Source organism: Martes martes, assembly GCF_963455335.1.
Source record: "Martes martes genome assembly, chromosome: 4".
Classification (NCBI taxonomy): Eukaryota; Metazoa; Chordata; class Mammalia; order Carnivora; family Mustelidae; genus Martes; species Martes martes.
In genome coordinates this window covers 11,314,341-11,328,425 of record NC_137891.1, presented here as the reverse complement: position 1 = coordinate 11,328,425, position 14,085 = coordinate 11,314,341, and the positions used below count along the sequence as shown (strand labels likewise).

Sequence of the window (14,085 nt, the reverse complement as noted above, 5' to 3'; positions counted from 1 at the left end):
GAAAACATTTTGGTACTCTTCACGGGAAGCTGTCAATCACCTCCCCTCTCCCTGAAAGTAACTTCCATGGGCCTTGACAAGAGTCGCTGGCATTGTAGTGTCCCCAGATGCCCTCACGCCCTCAGCCACTAAGGGGGGGTGGGGGAAGGAAGAGTTGAAAAGTCACAGGACCTCTGACCCCAGGTAAACTCCTTTATCAAAGGGCAACAGTGGCTCCTTCCCCAGGGGTCGAGGAGGCTCTGCTCGGGGTGGTCTGCACCTTCAAGAACTACCACTGGCTGTGTCTTTTTCCAACCGTCTTCCAGTCTCCCACCAGGTCTGTTCGTATTTTAACCTCAGAGATGCCTGGGCCTCGGTTCTAGTGATTGCTCTGTTCTGTCGTATACTATTTATAAAATGATCTAGACATGGGTTTTTCCTTCTTTTCCTGCAAACAGTAGAGTTCTAGGTTTCTTAGAAGAGGCAAGACAGGAACACAGAAGAGGGGAGAGAAGAAGGTTTCCTTCCAAAGTAATATCATAACCACGTTGCAGAATATGCATGAAAGAAAGGAAATTTATCCATATTCATGTCCCCCTAGCACAGCCTCGGACGCCATCTTGGTGTATATTTCCTTCTAATGTTTTTCCTACAAATAACTGCTTTCTCAGTTTCCTCCCAGACTCTGGAGCCCTCATTTGAGTGGCTGCAGGATAACTGATCCAAGTACTTGGTACATTTCAGACACTTAGGTTACTTCCAATTTATTGTGTTACTGTAAAAGGGGCTAAATGGACAATCTTTTTTTTTTTTAAGATTTATTTATTTATTTTAGAGAGATGGCAGGAGCAGGGGGAGGGGCAGAGGGAGAGGAAGAGAGAGAGAATCACAAGCAGGCTCCCTGCTGAGCACAGAGCCCAATGGGGTGCTCGATCCCAGGACCTAGGGATCACTACCTGAGCTGAAACCAAGAGTCAGACGCTCGACCGACTGAGCCACCCAGGTGCCCTCTGAGCTGGTGATCTTTCCGCAACATTCTGTCCCTATCTTTAATTGCTCCTTTAGGAAAGCTTCCAAGAAACAGATTCACTGGGTCAAAGGTTACAAATATCTTCATGACTCTTGACATGAATTTCCCTGGTTTCCAGAAGGGTCTCTGGAAGACCCAGTTGGCCACGAGCAAAAAGATACAGGTGCCTTCATGGGACAGAGACACTGTTCACAGGCATCATGGGGTGGGGACAGGGGCACCCGCTGAGTTTTCTCTGCAGCGAGCTCTTCTGGAACATTCCAATCTCTGTGTATCAGCGCATGCACTCTCAGGGGCGTTTCAGCTCCCCCCTGCTGAGCGGGAGCTCCATAATACACATACGAATGAGCTCCGAAGCAGAATCAAATACTCCCTCCCCCCTGCCCCCGACAGCTACTTAATGTGATGGGGCAGGGAAGATCAGGTTCCCTTCCTTTCGGTTTTAAGTGTCCAAGGTCTTGAGACAAAGATCAATTTACCTGAGAGAGGCATTTTCCAACCACATTCCTGGTCGTGAAAGGGAGTGGCTGGCGGAAGGGGGGGTGGGGACGCTCCAAAAGTCATACCTCGTTTATTCCTCATTTATTTCCGCAAAGGGGAGGTCTAGGGTAAAGTCACAAGTATGCAAATGTCGTTTTTCTACACTTCCCCTGCATTTCACCACTGAAACTTTGAGAAACGCTGCTTGGGAAAGAGAAGGTCCCACTGGGAGGCAGTGCCTCGGGAGCGGGGTCATCTCCCAAGGCTGGGGTCCCTCAGGGGCCCAGGAGCCCTTTCAGATCAACTCCAGATTGGGGCATTGGACCGCCTCCTCGAGACTGCGGCATCAATGGCAGTCATAAAGGTCCTACTCTAGGTGTTGCTGGGACCTGAGACTTTGCTTTTATTTAAAAAAAAAAAAAAAAGACTGAGACAGGCCACCTCTGTCTGTCCTCTGGGTCTGACGCACAACACAGGATGGCTGGTCTCCCCAAAATTCTCTCCCAAGTTAATCACACTCAAGCCAGAGAGAGCCCTGGACTACTCCCGCACACCCACGTAACAGACGCGGCCCACCACTGCGTCAGGACAGCTGCGTGTTCTGAGGAGGTCTCCGACGCGCCACAACACGAGTGGAATCCTATCGCATCCTGCTTGAACTCAGCCATATTCAGCTCTACTCAAACAGCCAAACACTTCTCTTTCTTTTTTTTTTTTTAAGTTTAAATAAGGGGCACCTGGTGGTGCAGTTAGTTAAGCGTCAGACTCTTGGTTCTGGCTCAGGTCGTGATCTCGCCCCAGGTCAGTCTCCAGGCTCAGCGGGGGAGTCGGCCTGACAATCTCTCTCTCCCTCTGCCCCTGCCCCTGCCCCCACGCACACTCGCTTTCTTTCTCTCTCTCTCTTTCTCTCTCAAATAAATGAGTAAATCTTCTAAAATAATAGTAAAACTTTAAATAATGTAAAAATGTGTTCTGCCTAGTTGTACTTAATTTGGATTCGCTTTATTTTTTGGATACGGGACTGGGTCGTACGTCACACGCCACCGCTTGTACCTTCCATTTACTCCTACCTGTTACTGCACAGCGTCACACGCATGAAACCACACGGACGCAAACTGTACCTCGGGGACAAACCGGGAGACCATCCGACATCATTTTCACCGTGCTGCGCTGACTTCTGGAAGACCTGATTAAGACATGACCCTGCTACGTAAGCTCTCCTCTCCTTCGGGGCTTTGAGGTCATGAGGGTGTATCGTCAGTTAGGTAGTGACAGAGAATCAGTCTCAGATCACAACAGGAAACCAGGCCTCCCAGGCCAGCCAGGGCCAGGAGGAGGGCCCCTGCTTTATACCCTGCCTACCAAGGACAGGCTCGCACTGGGCCCCAAGCCAGCTGTGCAGCCCTCAGTGGGCCTTTCCCCTCCCTGGCCTGCTCCCTCTTCCTTTCCAAGACTGGCCTGGATGACCCTCAAAGTCCTGCCACTCCCATCACCTCCCTGGGCCTCCGCTGGCTGTCTGAACAGGTCCCACATCAGAGAAAAATCAGCGCTGTGCCCAGCTGGGATTTCCAGACAACAGCCCCCTGTGTTGACATGCTGACCTCCTCAGCACTCCGGGCAGGTGGCCCTGGAACGAGTCATCACCTCTAGCTAGGAGACGTGTCCTCTTTTACTGCCCATCTCCTGACCTACGCCTCACAGAGTCTCTTTCCTAGGTGAGCCATGCCTGAAAAGGCCTGGGAAGGATGGGACTAGGTGATCTTCAATGTCCTTTCCTTCTGAACACCAGCCACCCCTCCCGCAGCACACCCCGAGTTAGGAACAGACGGTACGGGGGTAAGACATGACAGTACCTGAGGCTCCTCCAGCTGAGTCTCTAACAGGATCCTCTGTGCCACAATCACCTGAAAGAGCTCGTTAACAACGCGGCTTCTTGGCCCTTCCACCCAGGAAGCTTAAGCACACCACATTGTGTCAGATGAAAGGAGGACTGGGGAAGCAGGAACGCGCACACAGAATGTTCTGGCAAGTTCACATCCTGAAAATGGATGGGAGGAGCCAGCAGACGTTTTAATACTATGTCACTTATTTTCTCAAGGCTACAATGACCAGTGTCCAAACACGGAGGTTTTCCTTTCAAATTCAACCCCCCGCCAAAGCATGAACCCACAGCACCTATCTCCCCGCCAAATCTCTCTCTTGTGGGGGTGCCCGCAGACCATGCGATGTGCTGCAAATCCCAAAACCAAATGCATCAAGAGGTGTATTAATAGTGTGAGTCAGTTTCACACTGAATTTACCAAAAAAAAAAAAAAACCCTCACCACTCAGATTAGCCCAAGTCACCCCTCTATCTGCAAGAGCACTCTATGAATTCTGACCTTCCTTGACCAGCTGACGGTTCTGGCCACGGTGGGAGCCGAGATGCCTCCCACGATAACCACCCCCTTCCAAAGCGGCACCGAGCAGCTGCGTGGCTACTCTTTGCAGACAGCTCCCTTCGGACATTTCTGGAGTTACGGCCAAGGTTCACTTGAAGGAGGTAGTCAGAATAGCAGGGGGGCACTCCAGCTGGCGGGCTACGTTTTCCTTCTAGCTCTGAGTTTCTTGCCATCCGCACCTGTGAGATGGGGACAACACGACCTGCCTCACACAGATCCTGTGACCGTAAGAAATAAAATACGCAAATACACGTTGTCCACGCTCAACAGGGAAAGCTGTTATCATTCCAGGGGAGATTAACACAAAACAAAATTATAAAACCTACCACATGGTGCTCATGGGAACCCTATGATCCGGGAGGCTTTTGCCTGGGCCATAAAAGCCTGCACAAAGGGTTGGAAAGGACTCTCCCTGCTATCCTGTCCCCAAACCCAGCCAGAGAGCATCTCCAGTTCCTGGGTTACAAGAATGGGCCTAGGGCGGGGTGCGGCAGGAGGCTGGGCCTGGGGTAGCCCGAGGGAACAAAACCTTCCTTCTCAAACTGCACAGACCCTTAGGGCCTTGTGTGGGTGGCAGGGGGACCCACACTGTGTATCCCCACACAGAGCCCTCGCCGGGCCCAGCACATAGTAGGTGCTCACTTAATGAGAGTCACTGAAGAACAGGACACACCCAGCTTCTCCTTGCAAGCTGAACACTGATAGTGAAAACACGCTCAGGAAGGACCGGAAAAGATCACTCCACTTCCACTCACAGGCCCCTGTGATCTTGGGCACACGGCCTGGCGTCTGGTGCCTTGGGGCTCAGAGCAGTACACAAAGCCAGAGTTCCGGGGAGCAGAGCAGACATTTTAGGATGTTACTGACTGAGTTTCACTTCCACATTGTCTTCTGCATTTGACTTCAACTCTGGTTTTGAGCAAAGCTGGGGCCCTGCAGGGACTCGCAGGAAAAGCCTCCACTGGTGGGCGGGCTCCTCTCCCAGAGCCCCAGTCCCTGAGGCTGTGTGGATAGCGGCCTTGAACTCTAGAGCACTTCTCAGCCGTCAGGCCCTGAGCCAGCCACACTCAGAACTCTTCTGATGCAAGAGCCACAACGAAGCTGCAAAGCAGGCACGGGGATGCCCGAGGGGGTTGTGCAACTCGCCAGACTGCACGGCATGGGCGCCGGGGGCGACCCAGGACGCGGCTGGCCCCAACTGCCCCGTTCTGCACCCTGCCAGTGTCCCCTGTTAAGGGAGACTCCAAGAGGGGCCAACCATAGCGTCTGGTTTTCCGTAAAGCCACAGCGGCAGTGCGATGTTATCTTGAAGAAACACTCGCCTCCCATCAAATCCATACCTCGCACCTCTGCCAAGAGGATGGCCCTGGCCCACAACTTGCACTGGACAGATCAGTCCTCGCTCACCTGTGATGAGGTCCTGGGGGTGGGGGACCTTCGGGGAGGGTTTCTGCCAGGGGCTGGCTAGCAGCTCTCCTGCTCACTGCCCTACTGAGTCCTTCAAACCACCCAGAGAGCTGGCCATTGTCAGTCCAGCTTCAGCCCTGACAGCCCTGGCCTACCAAGGGGCGGGTCTGGCCCAAGGTCACGCCAAGGCTGAGCAGCAGGGCTGGGGCTCCTAGAGCTCCATGGGGCAACGGGGTCTGCTGAGTGGGCACTGGGTTTAAATTCCAAAGAGCTCCAAGTGGCCAGACAGAGCCAGTCCCAGGATGCTCTCTGAAACGGAGGAGCAAAGGCGCGTGCTGCCCAAGCCTCCTCCCATCCTGGATTCCTCCACATGAATGCACCCCACTATACCCCCCACACCTGAAGATGCTGGGGGTGGGGGAGGGGCACGCGGGCCATCAGCCTCTGAGCGCTTGTGAACTTGACACTGTCGCTTTTCCTGCCTCAGGCCTTCTTTTCCACTGAGGGTTTACATGCTTAGTCCTCTGCTGAAGAAAGGTCACCAGCACTGATACCCGGAGCTGGAACAGGACACCCAGCAGGCACCAGCCCCTGAGTTGGGACTGCTTTGCACTGGGACCACCCCAAGACACCCATGGGCAGCCACTGTGGAGCCATGTGGAGAGGCCCAGCTAGGACCTGGGTTCCAGGCCTGATCTGGCCTCTTGGGCAAGATGCTTCCCCTTCTGGGTCCCAGTTCCCTCATCTGTTAAATTCAGAGTACTAGAGGCCTAACGCCGATGCTCTGAGCATGAGCTTCCTGCTCAATCCTCCCAGCCCAAACCACGTGTGAAGACCTGTTGCACTCGCGCTGCTTCCCTCCCCGCCCCAACTCTTCTGAGGACACAGGTCTTGTGGCAAATAAAGGAGGGCTCTCGTCTTGCCACCCCTCTGTGTTCTCACTGGCCTCTGTTCTAGGCTCCACCTTACTAATCGTATGTCTTATGGGCATGGCTGCCTCTCCCACTAACTGAACCGTCGGGGGCCCTCGGGTGTCATCCTCAGATGCACACCCAGGTCAGTCCAGGTCCTGAGTGAATGAAGGGGTGGGGGCCTCCCTGCTCTCCCGACTCCAAAAGTGCGGCCCACGGACCAGAGCTTCCCATGGGAAAGCGTAAGGAATGCAGAATCTCAGCACACCCCAACTTCTGACTCAGAATCTGCAAAGGAACCCCAAGTGATTTGGGGACACACTCCAGTTTGGGAAGCACTGTTCCAAGATGCTCCCTGGCTCTGACTTGCCCCCACCCCACATCCCTTGCTTTGACCACCTAGAAGCCTCCCAACTTATGGGCCTTAGTAGGACTCCCTAAAATGTAGCCTGTCATTAACCAAAAGAGATTTGTCTTAGGAACCTTCTAGAAGACTGCCATGGATTCTCAAAACAGGATCTGAAATGTACAGGCCCTAGGGTGATTCCTGGCATGTGTTACCTACTGGCTCCCCACCCCCACCCCCGAGTCTCAAGGAAGCTCCAGCAGCTCTCCCAAATGTTGAGGTCCCTTATTCTCGGCTCCGTGGATGGCTACTGCCACCCTCCTCACCCATCAGCCCCTATAAACGGATGACTGCCCAGCTGCCAATGTCCCCAACAGAGACAAGCAGATTGGGAGGCCACCTGCCCCTCATGGGCCCTGAGTGCATGCTCAGAAAGTGCTTCTCCTTCATTCCCTACTCTTGACATTTATTCAACTTGGAAAGAAAAGAAATTTTGCAAAACACGTTTCCAGTTTTTTAATAAACCCTGCAATTCTTCTAATGGTATCAGATCATCTTAAATATTTATTAAAATCACTCACAGCCACACTTCTTTAAACAAATCTCCTCGATGACTTCGATTATTTATATATTTATGAACATGATGTCTCCTTCCCTCGGAGCAGATGGCAGCTAGTAAGTCTTTGGAAAGGAGAAAAAAAAAATCAATGGGACGAACGTAAACTCAGTGACTCCCCGATTTACTCTTCTTGACAAGCTCTGGTACAATTATCTTCCCATTCAGTGGAAGCACTGTATGACGGCCAGTCAACATTGGTTCTGGAAAGCATGGAGCCTTGACCTGGAATCTGGGAAGTGGCTGCGAGCCCAGGGCTCAACTCCCAGGGGAACAGTAGAGGGACGGGACAACGGGACAGGGTGGGGATGGAAGGAGCCCTAGGGAGGGGGAGAGAGGAACCCACACTGGCGGAGCACCCCCTATGTGCCATGCCCGGAGCTGGGAGGTGCGCGAGATGTCAGAGTTGTGCTTCACGACAACCCTCATGTCCAAGCTGAAGGAGGTCCAGAGAGAGAGGACAAATCTTGCTCAAAATTGCAGTGCTAGTAAGCAGCAGAACCAGGACGTGAACCCAGGCAGTCTGGGCCCTAAGGCCATACCCACCAGCTGCCACAAGCAGAAAAGGACGGGAAAAGTAGAATTGCCCTTAACTTCATGAGCTCTTGGCTACAAAGTTACTCTTTCTTTCAACCTGGTGAGGCCAGCTACTCCTTTTCAGACCATCAAAGGCTTCATTCCCAAGCAACAGGACCTTTCCCCTCTGAGAATCAGAGGGACTCGGTGTTGCTGTGAGAGCTGGAAGGCGTCCCTGCGAAGGTGGTAAGAACACAGGAAGTGAGGGCCAGGAGCACATCAAGAGTTACCTTTACGAGCAGGTGGGGGAGAAAAAGACCTTTGCCCTCGGAAATGGATGAGAAACACCATCTTAGCAATCATTAGGCCTGTATCAAGTGTCCCAAACAGGGAAGGTGAAAAAGAATAAAATCAGCCAGTCCCCCTCTCGCCTCAATTTACTTCTCTGGAGAAGCTCCAAGTCAAGTTGAAACAGAGAAATGGGTCTGGCCTTTGAGAGGCTCCAGCTGAAGAAACAGGTGAGAATTGCCATCCAGCTGAATGGTCCCATTTAACAGATGAGAACACTGAGGCTCTGACGCTTGGTGACAGGCCGATGGGGCAGTAAGAGGCAAAAGTGCACGTGTGGTTTTGGGTCTTGCCCTCTTACTCAGGAGCCTGTGGAAGTGGACTGGCAGGAGCAGGGATGATTTTACCCATTCGCGGATGAGGAAGGGGGGGTCCCTGGAGTGTAGCAACCTCCCTAAGGCTGCCAGACCAGTGTGTAGCTACAGTGGACCCGTTTTAAATCTGATTCGTCACTGACACAACACTGCCTCCACAGTGCTCGCTGGGACATGCTTTCCCTGAAGACGGCCAAGTCCTAGGCTGCCGAAGCCACGAGATGGGGGTCTCCTCAAACAAGGAGGTGGCTCAGCACAAGGCCACGGGACACCGGCGTCCCTCTAGAGTCCCTCCTGCCACGGTCTGGATCCTGAAGCAAGAGCTGTCAGAGACTGGGATTCCAGAACAGGGAATCAAAATGCACTTGGGAGGAACTGCCAGAGAACAATCTCAAGGTCACCAACAGGCCAGTGCCCTGACCTTGAGGTGGAGACCGAATGTACCTCCGTAGAGAGCAAGGAGGAAACCATCCCTCTTTTGTTCGTCTGTCACAAAACGTGTACCGTGTACCCAAGCACATGCCAGACAGCCTGCCAGGTGCCAAGGGAAACACAAAGGCCATTCAGAAGGGAGCAGAGCCCACAGAAAAAAGGGAGAGCGCGCTGTGGATGGAAGACGGGCAAGGATCCTGAGTCAGCTGCCTCCTGGATGAAGGTCTGGGCCCAAGTCCCACACCCTCGCGAAGTCTTGCAAAGTAAGAATAAAACCTCTCTGTGACAGGTAACCGTGAGCACCTCATATCTTAAAAATGAATCTGCCCGTGTTCAAACGGCACCAGGCTGCTGCATAAAAGCGCCTGCTCCTGCCTCTTACAATGATAGGAGCACCCAGGCTCACCTTCTGCCCTCCAGATGCGAAAAAAGCCATAGCTAAGATCCTGAGAGGAGCATGAAGGCTTTGGGAGGGAGAAGGGCCGGCTGTCAAAGAAAGCCAAATTACCTGAAAAATCTCTCAAAGTGAGGTGCAGAAACCCATACCCGGCCTTTATGTGAAGGCCATTTCCAGGTCCCCCTGTGCCCTAACCCTCCCTGGTCTCCTTCAGCACACGCACTGCTCCTCCCCACGCCAAAAGTCTAGCAAGATCTGCAAAATGCAAATTCCAACGTGCCTCCCCAGGAAGAAAACTCGGGCCAGCTGACCACTGCCACATGCCCCACCAAGGAAGAAAACCACCTCTCGCCGGCTTCCTCCATGTTTACCAGGAACCCCCAAGTCTGGGAAAACAGCCCAGCTGTTAGCTCTGGCAACCCTCCTCGGACAGTCATCTGGCAGTGACAATCAAATGATGCTTCCGTTTCACTTCCACAGAATGCAATCTTTCAAGAATAGGAGAGGCTCAAAGTCAGAGTTTAAGCTCCTTTTCACAAGGAATCAATATTTTCACAAGATAATCCTCCTCCGGGGAAGGGATGGGTTACACAGATCCCAGGTGGCAAATGTGGCTCTCTGGGGACTGCGGGACGGCGGTTACTGGGCAAGGATGCTAATATGCAGACCCACCCCCACTCACGTCTTAAAATTCACGACCCAGCTCTTCATTTCACAAATATCTACCCAGAGCCTCCCATGTGCCCAGGGACACCTTCTAGGGGGTGGGGGTGCAGAAACTGGAGGGGATGCCAGCGGCAATGACCCTTCCCATGACTGTGCCCCCTCCAGGCCAGGAAGTCCACGCTCACTTTCTCTAGGCCCTACTCAAAGCACCCATTTCACAGCCAGCCAGCTAAGACTCAGAGAGGGTAAGCGATTTGTCCAAGGTCACACAGCTAGTACGGTGGCAGGGCCAGGAATTAAACATAGGTGCAAAGTCCACGTGATACTCCCCAGCGGGGCCTCCTGCCCGCTCAACCCCTCCCCCATCGGCTCCATTTCTTGCAGCAGGGTGGGGACCAAAGCCGCCCCCCACTCCCCCCCCCCGCCCCCGGACTCCCACGAGAGAAGTCCGGGTTCCTCTTTTCCTCCTACCCTCAACACAGGACACACAGCTTCGAGACCCGCTCTGTGTGACCGTAGCCCCAGGGAAGCCCTGCAGGCTGCAAGAACGTCCACCCGGTTGCAGTGAACTTCCATTAAAAAAAAAAAAAGATGATGAAAAGATAAAGGGCAAAGAGGAAGTGCTCTTTAAACACAGGCGGGTGGTTACCCCAGGAGGAAGTCTTAAGGCCAATGGAGATTTTGCTCACCCCCTCTAGTTCCTCTATTCGAAGCGACTGGCCTTCGAACCCCCGTGCAACTGGGCTGGGGGCTGCACTGCGCCGGGGCTGGGCCCAGCGCCCTCACCTGGCCCGCAGGAGGGGTCTCGGGGGAGGGTGGGGAGCGCCCCCTCTCTCCCGGCGCGGGGCACCCCCCCGCGCGCTCCCCGCAGCTGCGTGGACCCGGGCGGCGGCCCCGCGGCGTGTGCGCCCCCCGCGGCCCCCCGCCCTCCCCCCAACCCGCGCCGCGTCCTCGGGTGCCCCCCGCGCCGCCCCCGCCCCTGCGGCGCCCCCTCTCCCACCGCCGCCCGCCCGGCCCGCGCCCCCATCCCCGCACCCGTCGCGCGCGCCCCGCGTCCGCACCCGCACCCGCATCCGCGCCGGGCGCAGGCGGCTCCGGGGGCGCGCGGACGAGCCTGGCTGCCCGGGCGGCGGCGCGGCGGGGCCCCGGGCACGTACCTGGCGGCCCGGCGAGCGGCGAGGGGAGCGCGGCCGCGGGCGCTGGAGCGCAGGAGCCTCGGAGCCTCGGGTGCCGCCGCCGCCGTTTCCGGGTTGGCCGGTCTCACGTCACCGCCACAGGTTCGCGAGCGGCCCCCGCCGCGGCGGCAGCAGTAGCAGCGGCAGCAGCGGCCCCGGCCAGTGCCAGGCGAGAAATAACTATAAAAGGAAGAGACGCCTCGAGGAGGAAGAGGAAACGCTGTTTACCTTCGAGAAGCCGAGCCGCCGGCGCTCGCACAAAAGGAGGACGCTCGCCGACGCGCCTCCCCCCGCGCCCCGTCCCCGCCGCATCGCGGGGCCCAGCGTCAGCGCGCGCGGCGCCCCGGGACCGCCCCGCGCCGGCCCCCACCCCAAAATGCGCTGCGGGGCCCGGGGGTCGGGGGGCCGCGGAGGGGTGACCTTGGGCGAGTCACCGCAGGCGGGTGAGCCGGTGCGTGGGGCGCGCTGCTGAGGCTGAGGCCGGAGGGTGGTCGACGCCCCCTGACCCAGTCCAGAAAACCCGAGCCCCAGGAAGCGCAGGGCTGGCCCAAGGTCACAGCCTGTAGGACCGGTCTCCAGCTTCAGCTGGAGCCTCCCAACCTTCCAGGCCAGTAGGGTCCTGCCCTGGGTCCGCTTCCCGCATCCCTGTGCTCCGGAACGATGCCAACCCCCGGCTGGCCCACCTCGCGGCGGGGTCGGTGACAGCGTGGACATTCACAACACTCGGCCGTCAACAGATATTTATGGAGAGCCTACTACGTGCCGGCACTGTTCTAGGTCCTGGGGACACAGCTGCGAACCCAAACCAAATGCTGGCCTGGGAGGTGGGGAAAGGGGCAATCACTAAGCAAATGTCTGATGTGTCTGGTGGGACTAAATGCTATGAGGGAAAATAAAGCAGGACTGGGGGAGAGAGAGTGGGGGTACGGATGCCATCATGAGTGTCTCCCCGAGGACTTTTAGTACAGAAATTCCCAGACAGCTCCTCTCTATAGCAATAGCGTCGGGCATTGTAGAGACCCCGTCTTTCCCCTTGTCTGTTACGGCAAAGAATGCATTTTCCTCCATGTAACCACACAACATGCCTAGGGAACTGATCGGATACTTGTCCCTCTGCCTTGGTCCCCCGGCCCTCAAGCCCATCCTATCATTGTCTTGAAATTCAGCCACATTTCTTAGACATATAGGCCATGTTCTTTAAAGTATCTTTCCACTGACCTCTAGCAGGGTGTCAAGAGTTAAATCAAATGCCTTCAGTGTCTTTCCACCCCCCCACCCTCCCACCCTCCTCCAGTTCTCCCACATGAGTTGGGGGCTGGGATGTGCTCAAATCGTATCAAGTGCTGATTTACCTGATTATAACCCGTCCGTTTCTTTTACAAAGATGTCTAAACCTTTCTTTTACAGGCCCGGTGCTAGGAGCTGGGACCCCGGGGAAGATCCGATTCCATCAGGACTTGCAAGGGGCTCCTGGCCCTGTATCTGCAGGAAAGCAGCCCAGATGCCGGCTCATAGAGGAGAGAGGGGGAAGGGTGTCTACTCACCTTGGGAGGGAGGGAGCTCCAGAGAGGGCAGAAGATCATAAAACTCTTCCTAGAAGCTCCAAGAGATAGTTGGGCAACGTGAAAAAGAATCATTTGGGAGCTTGCCTGAGCGTCAGTGCCTTCATCGCTGAAGAGAGGAACGGAGGCCCACCTTGCCAAGGTGGAGAGGAGGTGACCCAGCTGGGTCTTAAACTAGGAACTTGAGTAGCAAAGGGGTTGGAATCAGAGCTGAGCTGAATCCGTTTCTTTCTTGGCCACTTACAGAGTGGGCATTAATAATTCTGAACATTTCTGAAGTTCTAACCGGTGGCCAAACACTGTGCCCATCTAATTTAATTCTCAGAACAGCCCCCACGAGGCAGGTTCATCATGCTCAGTGTTGTGCAAGATACCAGAGCGGAGAGAGAGATGGAATTTGCCCAAGGTCAGACTAATTAGATAGATTGTCTGGCTCCAAAGCCCAGCTCTTCACTATGGGCCTCAGTTTGCTTGTTTATTAAATGGGATTGACAATAACTGCTTCATTAGGTTGGGGGGGGGGCGGTGGTGGTAAATGAAACAACACATGTGTAGAACCTGGCCCATTAGGAAGACTCAGGAGAGCGCTCTCAGCGTTGTAATTATCATCACAATAATTGTAAAAGGCACTGGGGTAAAGACCTTTCTGGCAGGCTTGGAACTGCAAACAGTTTGGAGTGAATGTAACAGAGTGTAAATGTAGGGGGTTGGGAAGCAGCGAAGAATAGGTGAACGTGTGTGCAGGGCCTGGATCACACTTACCCGACACTCCACTGAATTCAGGCAGTCTGAGATGGAGAGTCCAACTCGTGTGTATGATCTGCACTCACTGGATACTGTGAGGCTAAGCAGACGATTCTGGCCTCTGATCTTGCTTACCCAGTAAGGTCCTGATAGTTGTGACACAGTCAAGCAAATGGAAGCTAGGGATAGTGCCTGGAACACCTATGGCCATTCACCCCTACAATGGCCTGCTCTGTTCCCCTGGGGTATAACCCAGATAGTGACAGAAGCCGAGTGCCTGGGACTGTTTGGGCTGCTGCAGCAGAAACACAGAGCCTAGGGGACCTTACACAACAAACACTTAATTCTGATGGTTCTGGAGGCTGGAAAGTCCAAGATCAAGGCCCCTACAGAGTGGGTGGCTGGTCAGGGAGGGCCCCTCTCTGGTTTACAGTCTTCATTCAATGCTTCCTCAAGGGAGCTCTCTGGGGTCTCTGTGACAAGGCACTCATCCCATATATTAAGGCTTGCTCCCAAAGGCCTCACCTCCCAACACCACCCCATTGGGGATTGGGTTTCAGCATATGAATCGGGGGGGGGGGCAGGGGGCAGGCAACACAAACATTCAGTGCATAATATTTGGTGTCCTGAAAACAGCATTGATTTTGGGGTCAGGATGTCTTGCTCGGAATTTCCAGCTGTACAGCTTTGGGCAAGTCATTTAACTTCGGACTCCTTTCATT

General features: G+C 54.7%; 1 protein-coding gene across 1 annotated transcript in view; it reads right to left on the bottom strand.

Moving 5' to 3' along the window:
* Nucleotides 1-11,308, bottom strand: part of CYRIB (CYFIP related Rac1 interactor B) — a gene marked incomplete at its 5' end in the record, with an annotated part of 143,744 nt that extends 132,436 nt beyond the window's left edge. The window contains one exon of the mRNA XM_080800850.1: nt 11,040-11,308. The remainder of the gene's footprint in view (nt 1-11,039) is intronic.
* Between the last annotated feature and the right edge of the window lie 2,777 nt (nt 11,309-14,085).